We start from the raw sequence: 20,740 nt of genomic DNA, 5'->3' as shown, positions 1-20,740 counted from the left end.
TTTAGAGTGGGAGGGCCAGCCCAGGAGAAGACTGTGAGGTGGGCCTGGCTGTACTGGATGCCCTGCTTACCCTCCCCCATGGGGTCTCTCATTTCACCACCCAACCTGGCCTGCATTCGTTCAAGTAACATCCCCACAGGGTCCCGGCTTTGGCTACTCTCTTCTCACTCTGATCTACCAAATCCTGCTTCCTTCAAGATCTTAGAAAATACTTGATAAACAAATCACACAAAGATGTTAATCTCATGATGCCACCATGCATTCCTCTTCTCAGGGATACCTATATTTAAGGCGTAAACCAAAGATACCATATTCCTTACCACCTCCTCTACCACCACCCTGGTACAAGCTCCTCCTACCTTTTCACCTGGATCACCGCAGTATTCTTAACTAGTCTTCCTGCTTCAACCCTCCAACTTACAGTATGTTCTCAACAAAGACCTGACCTAAATGAGAGCCTGTCATTTCTTAGCCCCAAACTCTCTGACAGCTCCCTAGTTCACTCAGAATAAAAGCCGAAGTACCTCCAGTGCCCTGCAAGGTCACGCATGATGTGAAATGAGGAAAGCTGGAGGGCAGCGAGTCGGGAGAAAGAGCAAGAGTCCACTTTGGTTCTGTTAAATTTGTTAGGAGACAGGCAGACGGAGCTGCCAAAAGGCGTTATCCTTAGAGCCTCAGAAGGGAGCTTCAGGCTTGGTAAGTGGGTCTCCACTGGGGGTGATTTTGCCCCCCAGGAGATACTCAGCAATGAGTGGTGACACTTGCGGTTGTCACACCGGGGACAGAGGGGTTCTACTGGCATCTAGTGGGTAGAGGCCAGAGATGCTGCTGACCATCCTGCAATGCACAAGACAGCCCTGCAGCAAACTGTCATCCAGCCCCAAACGTCACTAGTGCCGAGGCTGAGAGACCGTGGGCGAGAGACATGAACACGGGAGACTGACTCAAATAGATCATAGTTAAAATCAAAAGGGCGAGGGGAGAAAAAGAGGACTAGACCTTGAGGGCTCCTCACCGAGCAGTCAGGCAGAAGCGGAGGGGCCGACACAGAAGACTGAAAAGGAGCAGCCAGGAAAGGGTGGGGTGACAAAGGCCAAGAGCAGAGGGTTCCCGCAATGAAGCAATGGGCAACTGCGGTCAACTGCGCGGAGGACTGCTGAGACGCCAGGTAACACGGGAGGGGTGAGAGGTCTGAAAGCCCGGAGGCGGGATGCTGTGGGGAGTGAGATAAAAGGCACCTGGGGAGGCTACCGGCAATTCTGAGGCTGCAGAGTGTACGTACCATTAACGTGAAACCAACACGCAGGTAGTTGGGCTCGTCCAGCCCTGAGTGTTCGCCAGGCAGGAGATCAAAGGGGTGCAAAGGGGTGGGGGAGTCTGCAGGCGAGTAACTGGAACTGGGGCAGAAGCCTGGATGAGGAAGGAACTGATGACCACGGGGAACTCATGAATAGAGAGAAATGGGGGGGAGGAACGAACTGAAAGTCTCAAGGAGTCATAAACACTTTCCCACATCAATAAATGTAATTCTCTACCATGCTTTTAATTGCTTCACAGTAATATAGCCTATTTTTTTTTTTTTTCCGGTACGGGCCTCTCACTGCTGTGGCCTCTCCCATTGCGGAGCAAGGCTCCGGACGCGCAGGCTCAGCGGCCATGGCTCACGGGCCCAGCCTCTCCGCGGCATGTGGGATCTTCCTCAACTGGGGCACGAACCCGTGTCCCCTGCATCGGCAGGCGGACCCCCAACCACTGCGCCACCAGGGAAGCCCATAGTCTATTTCTTGATATTATTAAAGTAAATGTGATTTTACTGTAAGAATAAATAGCTATTTACCATCTGAATACTGCCAACCATCCTACTCTCTCTTCCAGACAACAATCAAATGGCATTTGTAGAAAACATCGCATCATTGCGAAAGATATGCTAAATAACAGACCTGGGTTAAACTATGAGCTCTTTCATTTACTAACGTTGCGACCCTGGACAACTTAGCTAACCTCTCTGGACCTCAATCTTTCTCATTAACAGATTGCAGGAGGCAAAATAATGACCCCTCCCCCAAGGATATCCACGTGCAAATCCCTGAAATCTGTGAATATGGTAGGTTACATGACAAGGGGGACTTATGATTGCAAGTGCCAATCAACTGACCTTAAAATGAGAGTATCCTGGGGCTTCCCTGGTGGCCCAGTGGTTGAGAGTCCGCCTGCCGATGCAGGGGACGCGGGTTCGTGCCCCGGTCCGGGAGGATCCCACATGCCGCGGACCGGCTGGGCCCGTGAGCCATGGCCGCTGAGCCTGCGCGTCCGGAGCCTGTGCTCCGCAACGGGAGAGGCCACAGCAGTGAGAGGCCCGCGTACCGCAAAAAAAAAAAAAAAAAAAAAAAAAAAAGAGAGTATCCTGGATTACTGAGATGGGTCCTTAATGGGAGAAGAGGGATGAAGAATCAGAACCAGAGAAACAGCATCTGAAAGACTCAATCTGCCACTGCGGACAGTGGAAGGAGGCCACGAGCAAAGGAAGTGTGGGCAGCCTATAGAAGATGGAACAGACAAGAAAACGCATCTCTACTGAAGCTTCCAGAAAGGAATGCAGCCCTACCAGCTCTCAGTAAGACCCATTTTGGGCTTCTGACCTCCAGAACTGTGAGGTAATAAATTTGTGCTATTTCAAGGCATGAAGTTTTTGTTAACTTGTAACAGCAGCAACAGGAAACTCATCCACAGGTGAAACGAATCACCCTTAGACTGCTGTGCAGATGCGCCAAGATAACACACATGAAGTACCTAACAGAGTGCCAGGCACACAGGAAGCACCTAAATAGCTGCTGTTGGTACTGCCAGTGCCAACACTATTAACAGCACTAAAACCAACAGTAATCAACCCAAAGAACACGGACTCAGTTCCAGAGTTTACTCAACTTTGTGACCTAAGATATCATATTTAACCTCTGCAGGACTCCGTTTTCTCACTTACAAAATAATATGAGGGAACCTCAAATAGATGACTTTAAAGTTTCTTCCAGCTCTAAAATTTTATGATTCTAAAATCTAACTCCTTAATGACACATTCTACTTGTTGCTAATTAACTGATTCAGAAAATCCTATTAAATAAAAATAGTAAGCCAAGCAGTTTTCATTTTATGTTTCACCATTTTCAGTATTTTATCCTGCTGAGTTACAGCCTTATAAAGTTGCATCATGGCAGAAAATCACAGGCCTGCAGGCAAGGAAACGTATCTAAGTCATCCTGCTACTAATTAAAAGCCTTACAGTCAAACTATAATGTTACTAGGATCTTCTCAAATAGCTCAAAGTATATCCCTACATATTACCTCACATATTCTTTTTTTAATAGCTTTACTGAGATATAATTCACCTACTATACAACTCACCCTTTTGAAGTACACTATTCATTGCTTTTAGTATATTCACAGAGTTGTGCAACCATCAGCACAAGCCATTTCAGACTGTTTGCATCATCCTGAACAGAAGCTCCCCGCCCATCGGAGTCACTCCCCACCCCCCCGCCTCCAATGCCCCCAGCCTACTCATCTACTCCCGTCCCTATGGAATGGCCCATTCTGGCCATTTCATATAAATGGACTCACACAGTGTATTATAACGTTTTGAGATCCATCCATGTTGCGGCATATGTCAGCACTTCGTTCCTTTTTCCTTGCTGAATAATATTCCACCTATACTACTATACTACGTTTTGTTTATCTAGTCATCATTTGATGGACATCTGGGCTGTCTCTACTTTTTAACTATTAGGAATAACACTGCGATAAACATTCACGTACAAGTGTTTGTGTGAATGTATGTTTTAATTTCTTTGGGGTATATACCTAAGAATGGAATTGCTAGGTAACCCATGGTAACTTGACGTTTTTAACCTTTTAAAGAACTGCCAAGCTGTTTTCCAAAGTGGCTGCCCCCTTCTACGTTCCCAGCAGCGATGTATAAAGGTTCCAGCTTCCCCAGATCCTGGCTAACACTTGTCATTACCCATCTTTGATTGCAGCCGGGTAGTGGCTATGCACGCTACCTTCTGTGGTTCCGATTTGCACACCCCTATGCCGAATGCTGCTAAGCATCGTTGCATGTGCTTACCAGGCATTTGTAAGTCTTCTTTGGAGAAATGTCTATACAGATCATTTGCCCATTTTTTAATTGAGTCATTTGTCCTTTTTACTACTGAGCTGTAAGAGTTCTGTATAAATTCTAGATACAAGTACATTATCAGATATAAAATTTTTATGTATTTTCTCCCACTCTGTGTATCTCATCTCATCTTAGTGCAGCTACTTGCACTAAATAAACAGATGCCGTGTTGGTATCCCCATTTTACAGATAGAATTGGCATGTCATTAAACAGACTTGACAACTGGTTGACTCAAAAGTAAGCTTACAGCTGTGCTTCTGGTTTTATTCATTTAAAGATGAATGAATATTGATATTCATTCATTGTTATGAATATACATTGTTATCAATGTATATTGATGACACTGCAGCAGAACTTCCACGAAGTCTCCCCCAGTTCAACCCTGATGCTATCTTGTATCTACAATCAGACAATGTTATTTCCAAGTTATATAAAAGATGGTTCCTTCATTCACTGGAAAAAATAGTTATGAAGTGTTACGTCGCAGGCACTGTTTGACTCCTAGCTCAGGATGCATTCCTGAACATAACCAAATCCTTACCCTCATTAGTCTGATAACTTGGCAGTATTATGCAAAGTCCCTAGCCCTAAAAAAATTTCTTAATAGCAAACAATCCAAAGAAAGAAATTTTTCATCTTAATGCTTAAAGATCCACCCTCAACTCAGATGAAACACCACAGATTTTAATGTAGGCGATATCCTGTTTTTCAAAAAATCCGAAGTGCCAAACTTATTTTGTGGCCTAGGACGACCTTGTTTTTGAGTATTGGCCTTAGTAGGCCATCCCTTGCTTCTCGTAAATCCTTTTTATAATGCAGCAGTGCTTAGTTTAATGACATTTGTCAAAATGAAACTTGACTAGAAGAGGAAAATACTCACAGTTTTACCTTTAATCAGAAAAACCTGAAGGTCCTGAGTCTCTATCCTGGCCAGTTCCTACTCCATGCTGAGCAAAAAAAAGTTATACTAGCTCCATTAAACATAAAAACAAAAATACAGAACAAAAATTCACTAACTTACAACGGCAGTTCTAAGCTTGTCTATCAAAGCATTCCTAGTACAGAGCAGAGGGACCAAATAATCCTCAGAAGACTGAAGGCCCAGCGCTAACGGGCCCAGGCAAACTTAAAATTTCTTAGACTGGTGTTTGTTCTCTTAAAGAGTTCCCACCAATGTTATATTCTAAACTATAATACATCTATGTTCTTTTGTTATAAAAAAAATTTACCATTCTTAATGAGGGTCAATATACGAATCTGCTGAGAAGGAAAGACAGAACTCACGGCTTATCAGTAACTCATTGCTCATCCATCTTTACCACGCAAATTTAGTAAATAAATGACAGCCAGCAAGTAAAGCTAACGCTGGGGAAGACATGCCTGCCTCCTAGTTTTGAGTGCCCTCAGCACGCCACTTTGTAACTGGAGGTTCCCACACTCCCTTCGCTAGAGGTGCCTAAGGATTTACGAGGCACAGCTCAGCTGGGGGAGCATGACCTGAGGTGACCCCAGGGACGGCCGGCTGCAAGCAGCAGCACCCCAGTTCAAGGCGGTCCTTTTCCACACTGTGACCTGGGAGGCTAGGCGTTTCCTGGAGGCAGCTCAGGGTTGCTCCGGGAGGATCAGAGAAGAGCTGTAAGTGGGCAGAGCACTGCACTTCACCTGTCTTACGTACTGGGCCTCCACGGACACTTTCTGAAGACTGAAATTAGACTGCAACGAAAAGGTCTGAAAACCTTAAGACTAGAGGAAGTCTTGGCCAGGCAGACAACAATGTGCATCAGATCTGAAAGACGAGGTGAGGAAGAAAGGGGAGAATGGATAATGAAGCCGGTGGGGAGCAGAGTCAAAAACAGGAAAGGGTGTGGAATAAGCCAGGGGTCAGGGTCAGGCCTTTATCCACTGAAAAGAATGCCTATTGTGGAGTGGGTGCGTCTGCTTAAAGGAACAGCCTGGGCTCCTTCACCCAGCACCACTCAACTGCTCAAACCTTCAACTCCAAAATGCCGCTTGCTGGCCCCAGTCTCTCCTTCTTGCTCCCCAGATCCCTGGCCTCCGTTGCCAACCAGCCTCCCACAGAGCAGCCAACATGAACCGTCAGAAAGTAGACCGTCACTCCTCTGACTGGTGGGTGTCTTTCCCACGACACCTGAACCAAACCCTAATTCCTCAGGGCAGCCTGGACACACCACGCCTCTCTCCTCTCACTCGTGCTCCGAGCCCTGGCCGGGGCTCTGCCCGGGCTGCGTCCGGACCCACGTGCACTGCTGTGTCCTGATGACGCTCGAGTCTGCTCCGAGGTCGCCTCTTCCTGTTCACGCTATCGCTCTCTGACCCCTGACCTTTCTTCATTTTTCTCTTTAACATTTTCTTACTGTCTGAAATTATCCCTGTTTGCCATTTGCCTCCCCGCCTAGGAGGAAGCTCTACCAGGGCGGGGACTTTGTTTTGATCACTGTTTTGGTCTTGGGAGCCAGACCACTGAGAACAGTGCCTGGAGGACAGATGTTCACCAGTTATGGAATGAGTGAATGAATCAGTCCTGCGTGATCTGAAAGGCGTTTAGGCCTCCAGCTTTTCCCCAAACCCCTCTCCTTTCGTACCTGATCCATCAACCACGCGCTCAGCTTTACTTCTTGTCCACTGTGACCTAGGATCTGATCACCCAGGTTTGCAATCACTCCTTTGCCTAAACTCTCAACTTTCTCGCCGGCCTGTCCTTCCCCTCAACCAGCCTAAGGATCTACTTCTTCACTCGCACACCGCAGCCACCCAGAGGTCGCTGCTATAAAAAGCCCCAGCCGTGCCGACGGGGGACTCTGCAAACACATGGTCCCGCACCAGGAGCCCATCCATCTTTTTTAGGGCTCTCAATCCAGTCCCTCTCTCACAGCCGACAGAAACAATTCCAGGCTTCCATCACTTTCTTCACGCTTCCTCCCCTCCCCCCCACTCCGTAAGGGACATCACCTCCACAGGAACAAGAGAGGTCATTAGGTCAGACTCCCTCCGTTTCCTCCGTCCCTCCGATCACCGACCACACGCCCGCTCTCACCTCCTTCCTGGCAGCGCGGAGGGCGGATGTCCTTCTTCCTGCCCGAAGTGAACCCCAGCCAGAGCTCTGGAAGGCACGTGAGGCAGCCCACCTCCTCAGGGATCTACCCTGTCACGGGTCCACCTGCCCCTTCCCCATCTTCCCCTTCCCCTTCTCATCAGGCTTCTGCCCCACTGCACACAAAGGCTCAAATTCTCCCATCACAAAACAAATGAACAAACAAAACTAATACAACTGCCCCAGACATTATGTCTCTCTCTTGCCTTTGTCCTCTTTTCCCTTTTCTCTTCGCAGCCAAGTGTCTTGTAAGACAGCTTGAACTCACTATTTTCACGGTTCTGCTTCCCCACTCCCAATTCACTGCTCGACCCCCTGAGATCTGGATTTTGCCTGCAAACACAAAACTGCTCTCTCCAAAACACATGTGACTTCTGAGCTGAAAATCCACTACGAATTTATTAAACCTGTCAATTGAACATTGACATCTTGTCTCCTGGCTTCAGTGACATTAGTGCTTGTCTCTTGGCTTCAGTGGCATTATTAAAGTGCTTGTCTCCTGGCTTCAGTGGCATTATTCTTTCTTGGTGCTTGACTTTTTTGGACCCTTCTTGGCAGTCTGCTTTGCTATCTACTGTGTGATCTGAGAAAAGCCTCTCTATGTGGTGTAGCAGTTACAAGCCCGGGCTTGGGCTTAGTCAGCGTGGGCTGCTGTAACAAAGCGCCATGACTAGGTGGCTTCAAGAGCATAACTTCATTTCCTCACAGTTCTGGAGGCTGGCAGCCCAGCACGGCTGGGTCCTGGTGAGAGCGCTCTTCCTGGGATCCAGAAAGCCTGCTTCTCACCGCGTTCTCACACGGCAGAGAAAGCTCTCTGGTGTCTCTTCCCCTTCTTGTGAGGACACCAGTAGGGTCGGGATCCACCCTCATAATCGCATTTAACCTTAATCGCCTCCTTAAAAGCCCGATCTCCAACATGGTGACATGGCGGGTTAAGGCTTCAACGTGAATCTGGGGGGACACAATTCAGTCCACAGCAGCCAATGGTAACTGCACTTTAATTAAAGCATGGTAAAGCTGAATGTTATGTAACAATAACTGTGCAAGTACAAGAACTCTAAAGCAGCAGAGAAAATGGGCATCACATGAAAATACCAGGCTACAAAATTCTATATCAACATGTAAAACATCCACATATGACATAAAAAGGAATATATCATAATTGTCGTCAGAGTGAGGTTCCAGTAAAAGAGCTTATTTCTAAACTCTTGGCTAAGCAGTTTGAAAAATAAATTTTCATAGAAAGACTATATAAGTGAAAAACTTCAACTGAACAAAAAAATCACTAAGAACAATTTCAAATCTAACTTTCCCTGTTTGTTTCCTGCTAACCTCATTGCCATCTGTACTAACTAGGATATAGGCCAATCTGCTGTGACAAAACCAAGAATACAATGGCTCAAATGAAAGAGGAGTTTGTTTCTCTCCCATGTAACAGTTCGGGGGCACACAGGTGGTCTCAGGAAGGTCCAGGAACTGAGGTTCCTTCTGTCTTGTCCCACCACCCCCTGTGGACACTGCCCTGGTCTGCAGGACAGAAGCTGGCTCACAACACCTTGCTCTTGTGGGTGGGGGAAAAGAACAGGACTAACAGCAGATCTGAATACAAATGTGGTTTAGAAGTTGCACTCATCGTTTCCACTCCCACCCACTGGCCAAAACTTAGACATGTGGCCTCATCCGCCTACAAGGAGCCTAAGAAATACAATTTCTCTGTAGGCCGAGCTAAATGTCAGAGGTGAGAGGGTATCCTTCTCCCGACTCTGGAAGAGTCGTCTCCTTCCTAAAGGGGCGCCCATCCAATCACTGGATTCCACTCCGAGTCTACGATCTCTGGGCAACGCACAATCTCTGCAACAGATACCGACGCGGCTCCATCCCAGCCCAGTGACCTACAAACTAACAGACCAGGAACCTTTTGCTCTCCACCACCCCCATAGCAACCAAAATACAACGAAATGAAAATAAGACGAATGCAGTTAAGTCTCCCATTCTGAAAAGAAAAGAATGGCAAATACACATTCTTACCAATGATGAGATACAGCTGGAAAAGAAAGGTGAAGGATCCCCCCCTCCACCAAGGAAGCCAGACCCTTGGTTAAACTCAGTCCTGTCCTCTGGGGGGAAGGGGAGGGATCTCCTTTATCAGTTTGTCTGCTGGAGCCTGGCTTTGCCTCTGGAAAATTCTTTTTTTTTTTTAATTTCCATCATCCTTTCTAGTCATATGTGAAGTGGATACGGAAAACTATGTGCTCCAAAGACGTGGCAAACAGCTGGTGCCAATTTGGGGGTCAAGGGTTGCTTTAGGTGTCAATGTCAAACCCACCACAGGCTTTTACAAGCCAAACTTGTGGCATCTTTGCCAATGTAAACCTCTCAAAAATTCAACAGGTCTGTTTGCCTTCAGTCAGTACCACATGAAAGCAACCACAACTAAAGACAGTCCCGTCATAGATACTAAGCTTGTCTTTTCTCCTCCTTCACTTGCTGGCTTCTGTGGCAGACCCATCTTTCCCTCAATTCAAGGTGAGCTACCTTGAGGTCATCTGACTCATGACAGGAGGATTAAACCACCACACCCCAGTGATGTCAGGCAGGCCACGTGACCTGAGACGGTTCTTCCCGTCTGACTGATTTCAGGCTCAACCATTTAATTTGCTTTGGCCAATAAAATATGAACAGAAGTAACACATGCCACGTCCAAGCACCTGATTCTGCCACATCCTTTTCCTTCTGCCACAGAACAGCAATGTCTCCAAAAAGCCTATTCCTTTGGCTTAGTGGAACAGACGATGTGGAACAGAGCCACGGACATGTCATGAGGAAGAAATCAACCTTTGTTGCTGTAAGGGAGCTGAGACTGTGTTTTTAAGTGCAGCTCTACCTGGCCATGGGGAAATTTTGATGGAATTTAACAAGTAATAACAACAAGGCCCTCAAAATTAAGGACTTGTTATTCAACAAAGGACGTTCTAGACAAAGTTAACAGACAGGCAAAAGACTGGGACTACCTATTCGCAACATCTAAAAAGAACCAAGGGATTTAATAGCCATTGTATGCCAAGGACTCTTGAAAAATAACAATAAAAAGACAGGAAGTTCAATTGAAAAGTGGATAAGAGACAAGCAGACAATTCACCGAAAATAAAATCCAAGTGGTCAGATAAAATACAGGCTGCCCCATTAAATCTGAATTAAAGATAGATAATGAAAAAAATTCAGTATAAGCATGGCCTGACTACTACACAGTATACACTTATACTAAAAAATTATTTGTTGTTTATTTGAAATTCAAATTTTATAATGTCCTGTATTTTTACTTTCTAAATCTGGCAAGCACAGGTGAAATCCATGTGGCTAACAAGTGAATGAAGAGAAGCTGAGTCTCACTAGTAATCAAAGAAATGCAAATTAAACCTACGTGATACCATTTTATATCTTTTATATTAGCAAAGTCCAGAAAACAAGGCTTTTATTGAAGTGCATATAACCCTGTATTTTTCCATTTTATTACAAAAGATCACCTAGCCTAAGATTCTTTTTTCATCACACCACTAGGCAATACAAGCCCAACTATTCACTGCATGTGCACAGAGAAAAACCACACTTCAAATCATAACTTCATACAGTAGGTAGTACAGGAATAATCCCAGTAACCATGGTCAGGCATCATAGACTTTTTCCTAGAAAACTGAAGTACCTATTTAGAATAAATTTGTAAAAATGAAATGTTGAGGATTGAATATGCTTGAGTATCATTTCGTAATCAACAGCTCTTTCATAAGGAACATCATAACATTAATTTTGCTACTAGATGAAGATTAACCTCTTAAGGTTAACTCTCATAGCAGGTCAGAAACTTGGACTGTAAATAAAAACGAGAATCAGGCTTCACGGTTTCAAAGAGCTTTCACGTAAAAATGCTTTATCTAAATCACAACTATAGCTTTAGCACTGGATGATATCCATCTGGAAGGCAGAGGTAAGACACAAAAGCTGTAGGTTAAGGAAGGGAATAGGGGGACTTCCCTGGCGGCGCAGTGGTTAAGAATCCGCCTGCCAACGCAGGGGACACGGGTTCAAGCGCTGGTCCAGGAAGATCCCACATGTCGTGGAGCAACGTAGCCCGCGCGCCACAACTACAGAGCCCGCGTGCCTAGGGCCCGCGAGTCACAACTACTGAGCTCGCGTGCCTAGAGCCCGCGCACCTCAACAAAGAGCAGCACCCACTCCGCTCACCGCAACTAAAGAAAGCCCGCGCACAGCAACGAAGACCCAACGCAGCCAAACAATAAATAAATATTTTTTTTTTAAAAAAGGGAAGGGAATAGGAGAAGCCTGTAAACACAACGTATACAGCACCCATTCTTTTTTTTTTTTTTTTTTTTGCGGTACGCGGGCTTCTCACTGTTGTGGCCTCTCCCGCTGCGGAGCACAGGCTCCAGACGCACAGGCCCAGCGGCCATGGCTCACGGGCCCAGCCGCTCTGCGGCACGTGGGATCTTCCCAGACCGGGGCACGAACCCGCGTCCCCTGCATCGGCAGGCGGACTCTCAACCACTGCGCCACCAGGGAAGCCCAGCACCCATTCTTTTTTAAATATTATGAGCTTATTTCGTGTAAATACAGCATGTATGCTATTTTAAATAAAATTTCGATTCAAAACACAAAGTACACCAACGACTCATTTTGCCTTCTTGAACTTCTAGGATAAATAATGCCCTCTGAGTTGATTTTAACATCTCCAGAGGAAAACATTTTTAAAACTAAACTCTTACTATGAGAGATCAATTTAGAAAAAGACCAACATTTTGGCACAGTTCCGAGAAATAGTCATAAATAGCTCTTTATTTCATTCCAAAGCATAAAAATATTTCAAAATAAATACTAAAGCAAAATACTTTATATGAATGGTACTCTAATATAATAGTTGTGGTAAACTGATTTACAGATACTAACGTGACTCAGCCTCCCTTATATAAAAGACATGCAATATAATCGTGAACACTTCTAAAATGTTGGTATAGGGAAAATTGCTAGTTTGCTTTCAAAAGGAGATCACTTCTGGAGGTACCTCTAACAACAGCAAACCCAGCAAGCTTTTAGATCTATAATTCAGCTTCCATCAGGACGAACTGTGGCAGGCATCTGACACAACACACCCCCACAAGAGAGAAAGGTAAACATAGAAGTCACACAGCTTTCACCGTAATGTCTAAGGCATGAAAGTATTTCCATAAATCACATATTACCTTTTTAACTACATATAAAAATAATCCTTGAAACAGCCTGGGTCCCAAATATCATAGAATCCTGAGGCTACTGGGTAGGAAACAAATGATACTCACTGCACTCTTTTTTTTTTTTCTTTCAAGTTTCAGAAGAAAAGCAAAATCGAAGTGTTACATTAGCACCACTGCTAACGAAGGTTTGACACAAACGTGGAAAATTTAAAGTACCTGTTCTCCACCTTCGAGAAAGGAAAAGATCATTCCTTGGCTCTTGTCCCAAGCTGGGAACAAGTAAACACAGAACCGGTTTTAAATAAGCCCCAATCAATCCATCCTTAAACTCTACTCAATATCTCCACTTAAGTACGCAGTTGAGAAAGTACGCCAGTCAGGAACTGCCCCCCCTTCAGTACCTTCGCTCCTCAAAGCTGGCCAGTCCCTAAACTCCAAGTTTAAAGTCGACCAATCCTTAAATTGTCTCACTTTTGAAAAAAAAAAATCCTGAAACTCCATGCTTCCTCAAAATCCCACCTAAGCACATCTCTGCCTGTTGTGAGGACCATATTCTGCAGGCATGATTCTCCCTTGCTCAGCAAGTACGAAATTCAGCTTTGATTTAGCTACACTGGAGTGGTGGTCTCTTCCTTCAATAATACGACAAATATTATGGTTACTTGGTTATTAGCATTTTTCTTCATGAAGCTAAGAAAAATATTTGTTATAATAATTCAATTTTATGGAAAGTTGAGAGTCTTTGCCTTTTAAGCCTAAGGATAATCCTTCTAGCCCAATACACAGCTGCACTAACAAAGGGGTCCCTTTCCTTCTCCTCTCAACCCCAGACCCACACCTCACACTATCAATGGTCCAAACCCAGCCGATGGATGTACCATATGAAACACTAAAATTTCCAATTACTGAAACTTGTATCAAGAATTGAGTGTCATCAAATAGTCTTCAAAGAATATGGTAACTGAGCAAATATTCAAGTAGATACTCTTTCTGACCTAATAGAAATGACAGTGTGGCTTGGTTTTTTAAGATCTGAAAACCTAAATTCTAAATCCTATCTTTGAGATTGGTTTACTTGGGTAAACTGATCATCTCTTCTTAAATTTTTCAGTCTAGAAAATAAAGCGACCATCACCAGCTCCTACCACCTCACAAAAATGATGTATGTACTCATTTAGAGTAAGATGAACTCTAAAGGTTTCAGAAAGGCAAATAAAACCCAACCATTATGTTATTTTGTTTGTTGCTAAAGTCAACTCAGCTTGAGGTTTAGGTCAGCATGGAAAAAAGTAAGAAAAACTGTCTCAATTTGACATAAAAGATGGCTGAAGAGAGTAATATAGGTTCTAATTAGAAAATTAGAATGAATGGGAGTCCTATCCCAAATATAAATCCCTCTATCAGACTGGCAAAGTGAATCGTGCGAGAGGGCTGCCTGACCCAAGTACACTCAGATACGGCTGAGGGCCACGTTTTGGACGGCTTGTGGACTTAGCGTTCTCAAAAAATAAATTCTAAATGGCAAGTGGTGTTACCTTACGGTTTATCAAAGCTCCGTGAGGTTTCCACTCGAGTCCAGTCAGAGTAGGATTACGAACACTGAATTACCAATTGATTCAAGTTAACATGAACATTTGACTAGGTGTTAAAGGAAACCAGAATGTCACCGCAAGATCTGCCATTTTGGCATATTGGTTATTTTGAATTAAAGGCACTTAAGAAATAGCAGGTACAAGAAAGACACTCTGAGTCTCCTTTGTCCTTCCTGAAAGCAAGAGATAAAAATCCCATGTGAAAGGTACTCTCTCTGTACCAGGAGGAAGACATTCTTACCAGCAGAGGCGGGGAACTGGGGGCTGAGAAATCTGTACAAACAAACCTTATTACAGTAAAACCCGTGTCTTGCTGTTACCTCCTCACCACTCACTGCCCCTGGCCCACACCCCTTTGTCTTGTCAACTCTTCACAAAGTTATCGTTTGTCTAAAATGTGCAAAAGCTTCCTGCTCTGGTCACTTCTTCAGGTCTTCATTCTCTTGTGAAGGCTCCCATGCATATGTAAAAGTTTAATAAAATGTGTATGTTTTTCTCCTGTTAATCTGTTTTATGTCAGTTTAATTCTCAGGCCCAGCTAGAGACCCAGAGAGGGTAGATGAGAATTTTCCCTCACCTACAGTGCCAAGAGGCCTACATAGTTAGGTTAGGCATAGATTTGGTGAATTCATACAGAAACTGTCGAATTTATTTCTAGAGAAGAATCCATGGAGAGGCAGTATAGCTCAGAGGAAACAGTCAAAACTACATTATGAGTTTGGTGACCTTGAATAAGTTACTTAATATCTCTGAACCTGTTTCCTCGTCTATAAAATAGGAATTATTTCACAGGACTGTCAGAAAGATTAAAAGAGATAATGATAGACAGTAACTTTAAAAGTGTCCTAAGCATCAGACCTCTGAGTCCTAGACTTACTTTTGTCACTAACTTGCTATAATACACATGACAAGTCATTTGCTCTAAGTCGGTTTCCTCATCTGTCAAACAGTGGTGTAACGCATACCCTACACATGTCATGGGGTATTTATGACAATTAATGTGAAAAGGATTTTTCAAATATAGAGAAACCCTGGGAGTTTTGACTGGGAGATAATTAATTCCACACCCACAAAAATGAAGAGGATTCATACGAACAAACTTGTTACAACCCAGGATTATATAATGCTCCAATTAAATTAACTTTACTAAGAAAAACATTTCACACCTAAGAACATACCCGACACACCAGACCCGTTGGCAACCACTCGGCCATTAGCTACAAGAATTCTTTTCCACGCAATGAACGCACCAAATTGGCTCAGCTCTCCAACGAACTAAAAGCAGTTCAACACAATCTTTTGTTCGAGTCGGGTGTCTGCCACTTAAAACTACCCCTTCAATTTCTAAAGCATCAGGGAAAAAAAGGAAAAGAAGAAAGCTATACATTGCAGGGTTTCTCAACAGCAGCAGTGTTGACACTTGAACCAGATCATGTTTCAATGTCGGGGTTGCTCTGTGCACCGTAGGGTATGTACGCGCATCCTTGGCCGCCACCAACTGGATGCGCAGAGCAGCACCCCTCCCACACAGCTGTGACACCTAAAGATGTCTCCAGGCATTGCCAGATGTCCCCAGGGTGAGCTGGGGAGGGGACAAGATCATCCCCAGGTGCGATCCACTGAGCTACAGCCATAGTACTACCTTCCAGTCGTATTTATCTTACATCTCTCTCTCTCTCCCTATAGACTGGTGGCTTACAATGCAGTCTGAAAAACTAACAGTTTTGCAACATAAGAACTCAAGAAAAGAATGCTGTCTGTAAGACAGTAACGTCGTAAGAAGAATTACAGGTACGGTAGGGAGTTATGGTTCAATTATCTCTTCCATCAACATGCTGTTTTTGCCTCATCCTCTCTAAGAATTCTCTTCTTGGGAGTCTTTTTGGGCTAACAATTTGGTTAGCCTGTCACTAAAGCTTAGTCTCCACCCAGACTTACTAATTCTTATTCGTTAGTGTTTACGTTGAAAAAGAAAAAGAAATCAAGCCTTGACGTTTTAATTTCTAAGCAACCAAATATGAAATTAATCAAAATTAAGTGTTCCATAGCTATTTAAATTATTAAAATTAAACATTTAAAATATTAAGTAAAATTACCCAAATTAGTATTCAGCTATTACTGTAAATATATAATATATATGTTGAAGGTAATGTGCAAAAATAAAAGAAACCACACGAAGTAGAATTTTAAGCATCGCATTTAACGCCTACTACATTCCATCACTGGCTAGACACACGGTTTTCTACAAGAAACAATTTCCATAACATCAGTACTTACACTGGTACTCTTAACATGGTAGTTTTTAAATTTGCCTAGGTAAATATAAATTTTAAACGCAATTCGGATAAGTTATCTAGGATGCTATATTTCACCTGGTCAGTGTTAGAAAGAGTGGCTTCTGTTGTCTTCAAACAGGACGGCTGACCATCACTGCCCCTCTGCCGGGAGCTACCTGACACAATTAATCGTCAACCTGCTGTCCCAGAGCCTGAACTTAAAAAGTGACAAAGCCTGAGTCATCAACAGGCCACTTAAGACGCAATTCTACTTTATACCATATCTAATGTTCTTAAGGAAGCTAACTGCAATTGTGGTTAAAAAAAATAGTGATAATCACTTCAACTCCATTAAATTTAGGGATGCTACAATAGCAGATTTAAGATTTTGTGAACTGCAAAATGAGACAGCACATCCCCACTTCTACACTTGCGGAGGATTCCTGTTTTAGAGTCCTGGGACCTGGTTATTCAGATCAACTCTCCCACTGAAAGCTAAAAAAGCTAAACAAAATATAACTGCTATCTGCTGTAGGGGGAAAGCTCTGAAATTAATCATGAAATCTGCAATGGCATAAACTTATCAATATATAATCTGCAATGGTTCAGATGTGAAATACTCACATTAGGAAGTAATAAAATTGTGATAAATGTATGGAGGTTATAGTACGCCCTGAAAGAAACCCACAGAAATAACATACCTATTCTTGTATGTATGGTTCAAGTTCCTGTGTTTCCACATTGTTCCACACAATTCCACTCATGACAAATATCACCAGATCCTCTTTCTCTGACAAGAAATACAGCTCAGTGTTAACGGGATGATCCGCAGAGAAACTCAAACTCATTCCGATGTGTGGAACTTTGGCCTGATTCACTTAACCGGGCGGAAACCTGCCTAAACACTTCACACAACCCCTCCATCACCCTCTATTATGCAAGCTGCAACATTTTAAGGCAACTCCCTTATTTCACCAGCTGGCCCTGTCAACACTGATGTAACAGAACTGGAAAAACTCATCACTCCACCATGATATTCAAATATCAAACTGTATTTCACTTGGGAAAAATTATACGGTTGCCAAATAAAACTAATGCAAATATAGTAAACTAGGCAAGGCTCTGAGTCATTCTTTTCTTGAAAAGGACTCTTGGGGAACCTCGAATCCATCCTGCGACCGCTCAGGCCTTCTTTTGCTCCTCTGACCCCGCCCCGCCCCACCCCTCAAGCATGCGGGGCAGAGCGGGGGCGGCAAGAAGGCCAGGATGAGCTCATTAGTGTGCGCTCCGTCCACTCTAGTTTTATCCCCACGGGTCCTTCCTCACACTCTGCTCCTCCAGAAAGAGAGCTATGTTTTATTCATCTCTGAACTCCCCAAACCTCAGCCAATATCCTGCATATAAAGTCATGCCTAACATCTACTCCATGGCAAGCACCAGATTCGGGACTAGAGACAGAGAAGTAGAAGAGATACGAACCTCAGCCTGGATGGATGTTGGCTGCCTGAACGGAATCAAGTAATGAAAGGCCAGTTAGCACAGCGCCAACTGCCTGTGTTCCTTTCTCCCCTTGCCAATCAAGGCTTAATGAGGAACCAAAGAGGGCTTTCTCTTAAGAAACACAAACGTGTGTCTTCAGCCCTGACCATTCCCCTGAGTTCCACATCCATACACCCAAGGGCCTACTCAACGTGTCGACTTGCAGGGCGTTACAGGGATAAACTGCATGGGCTTGGAAGTCAGACGGCTTGGGGTCTGAATCCCAGCTCCATCACTGCCCAGCTGGGTGCCAGCAGGCGGGTCACTCTGAACCTCTCTGTGCCTCTGTCTTCTCCCGCGTAAAGTGGGGGCCCTGAGGGCTCCTGGCACACACAGCTGTGATATAAGGATTAAATGAATTAACATGTGTAAACATGTTTAAAACCCCATCGGGCACACAGTTCACGCTTACACGGTGCTTACTGTTATTCCTAGCGCCAATACTGCTGTTACTATGTCAGGCATCTAAAACTCGTCCAAAACAGAATGCACGGTTTTCTTCCCAAACCCCTTTCTCCCGTCTCGGGAAACAGCGCCACTATCCATCCAGCTGTTCCAGCCTAAAACCTGAGAAGTCATCACTTCTTCCTTTTCCCCACCCTCCAACTAGCAAGTCCACACCAGCACTCCTGGCTTCAGAAGCTTTCCACGACTTTGCCCACGTACCATCACCTCGCCAGTACCTCCCTAGTGCAGGCGCCCACCGTCTCTCCCCAGGGGGCAGCAAGACTCTCCCACCTCCCCACTCTCAACACTCCCCGCTCCACGACCCTCCGGCTAACTCTCCAAGAGCCTGAAGTCAGACGCTATTCCCGTGATGCAAACCTCCCTGTGGCTTTCCATCACGCTTCGAGGAGCATCTTCACTGCCCCACGCCTACAAGGGCCCTATCCCCATCGATAAAAATGGAGATAGTAATACAGACCTCAGAAGGCTGTAAAAACTTCATTAGGCGTTTAGACGAGGGCCTCACACACAGTAAGCTCCAGGCAAGGTTCACTGCTATGATTATTCCTGCCTGACATGCTCTTACCTCAGGCTCTTCCTCTCCCGTCAATCCATTCAACTACCACCCCCTTTGAGAGGTGTCCCCAGACAGACCCCCTCTGAAACGACCTGCCCTGCTCTCCCACTCTTGGCCTTGTCTTCCTTTGCTTCACCGCACTTACCGCCGTCTGAAATAACATCACGTCCTTGCTCTTTGCTGCCCAGTGCCCCGCCGGAACGTGAGCTCCACTAGGTTGGACATGTCATCTCATTTGATGCTCTAGTTCCGCTTCTGACCCAGGACCTGACTCTGAGAGCACAACACACCTCTTCCCCAGGTTAGGGAACCGGCGTGAATTTCTTAGTAACGACACCGTACTCTCATTTTCACCTTCATGACCACAGCTGAACCTCAGGAGAGCGATACTACGCATACCATCATCTCCCATTTTAGGGAGAAGGCTCAAGTTCCAAGTTTGGGTGACTCATCTTTGGACGCAAAGGCTAGTAACGAGCAGAACAAAGGTTCGAACCCCTGCGTTCCCAGTCTAAGGCCCTTCAAACTAGGATGGAAGAGTATTAGGCCCTGGAGCTGACTCTACGGAAACGTGATCTCTCAGTCTCCTGAATAAATACACCGGGGGTGCCTGGTCCTCCGCCCTTCGAAGTTCCTGACAAGCACCTGCCCTGCACCTGAGAACGATTCTGGCACAGCACTAACGCGTCGGCGGCGCACCAAGCCCGGGCGGGCAGGCAGCTACGACGGCGGGGCGTTCCAAGGGGACACGGCAGCACCCCGCGACTCTTCCGGGGCGCTCAGAGTTCTCTCTGCAAACCCGCACGGCGGGGCCTCATAATCGCCGAGAGCGCTGCGGTGACGCTTCCAGCGACTTCTTGGCCCCCGTCCACCACGTTCAGATCGGCCGTCGGGCTCGAGGGCGGTCCAGGATCAGAGCGGGCGGAGGAAGGCGGGAGGCAGACCTGCGGCAAGGACCCCGGCCCACGAGACCTCTGTCAGAGGGCTGCGGGTCCCCACGTTCGCAGAGTAGCCCAGTGCCTTTGTACGCTTTCTCCTGGCGCGGTCACATGCTAGTGTCACCTCGCGTGCTCTCACGACGCGCCCGGCCCTGGGGCTGCCTCGGAGGGAGGCCGGAGGCCGCTTCGCCTCCAGTGTACGCGAAAAGGGCACTGAGGCAGCAAGTGGTCATCCCTGCAAGTGGCTCCGCCTCAGCCACCTGGTCGCTCGCGGGACCCCAGAGGAAGCCCGGGCGGAGGGGGCGGGGTGTCTCCGCAGGAACCCTGCACCCCTGACTCAGTATGTGCAGAGGGGAACCCAGTGCCCCCATCGGGGAAGAAAGAAAGGGGCCTCTCCCCCCCGGACTCCCCCCTCCCCGGCCTCGATATCGGCCCCAGGGGAGACGCTGCGGTGCTGCCAGGGCGCGGCCTCGCCTGCTCGCACGCCCGTCCCTCCCGCCGCGGAGGGCGCGCTCCCCGCCCGGGCGGGCACCTGTCCCGTCACCGCGTTCAGCGGCTCCCCGGACCGCCCCAGGAGCAGAACCCACGGCCACCACCGACTCCGGGGGTGCGAGCAGCCGGGCTAGCCCCGCAGGCCTGGGGAACTGCAGGAATCCTCAGAAACTTACAGTTTTCCTACCGCGTGCGCGTCACGGCGAGGTGACGTCATGAGACCCGGCGCCCGGGCAGGTCAGGCCGCGGGTCGCCGCCGCCCGCCCCCCCCACGGCCCCGCCCCCCGCGCGCCGGCGGGAGACACGCCCTTCCTCAGCGGCCCCGCCCCGCCGCGGAGCCCTGGGCGCGGGC

The 20,740-nt window shown here is 46.2% G+C and overlaps 1 protein-coding gene across 1 annotated transcript in view; it reads right to left on the bottom strand.

The window, feature by feature from the left end:
* ZNF438 (zinc finger protein 438) overlaps positions 1–20,740 on the bottom strand; it is a 170,932-nt gene extending 150,192 nt beyond the window's left edge. Inside the window, exon 1 of the mRNA XM_079915229.1 lies at positions 20,565–20,740. The gene's annotated coding sequence lies outside the window, so the exon portion shown is untranslated. The remainder of the gene's footprint in view (positions 1–20,564) is intronic.

This window comes from Stenella coeruleoalba, assembly GCF_951394435.1.
Source record: "Stenella coeruleoalba genome assembly, chromosome: 2".
Lineage (NCBI taxonomy): Eukaryota > Metazoa > Chordata > Mammalia > Artiodactyla > Delphinidae > Stenella > Stenella coeruleoalba.
Note: the sequence above shows the minus strand (reverse complement) of the source record. Positions and strands in the feature narration are given on the sequence as shown.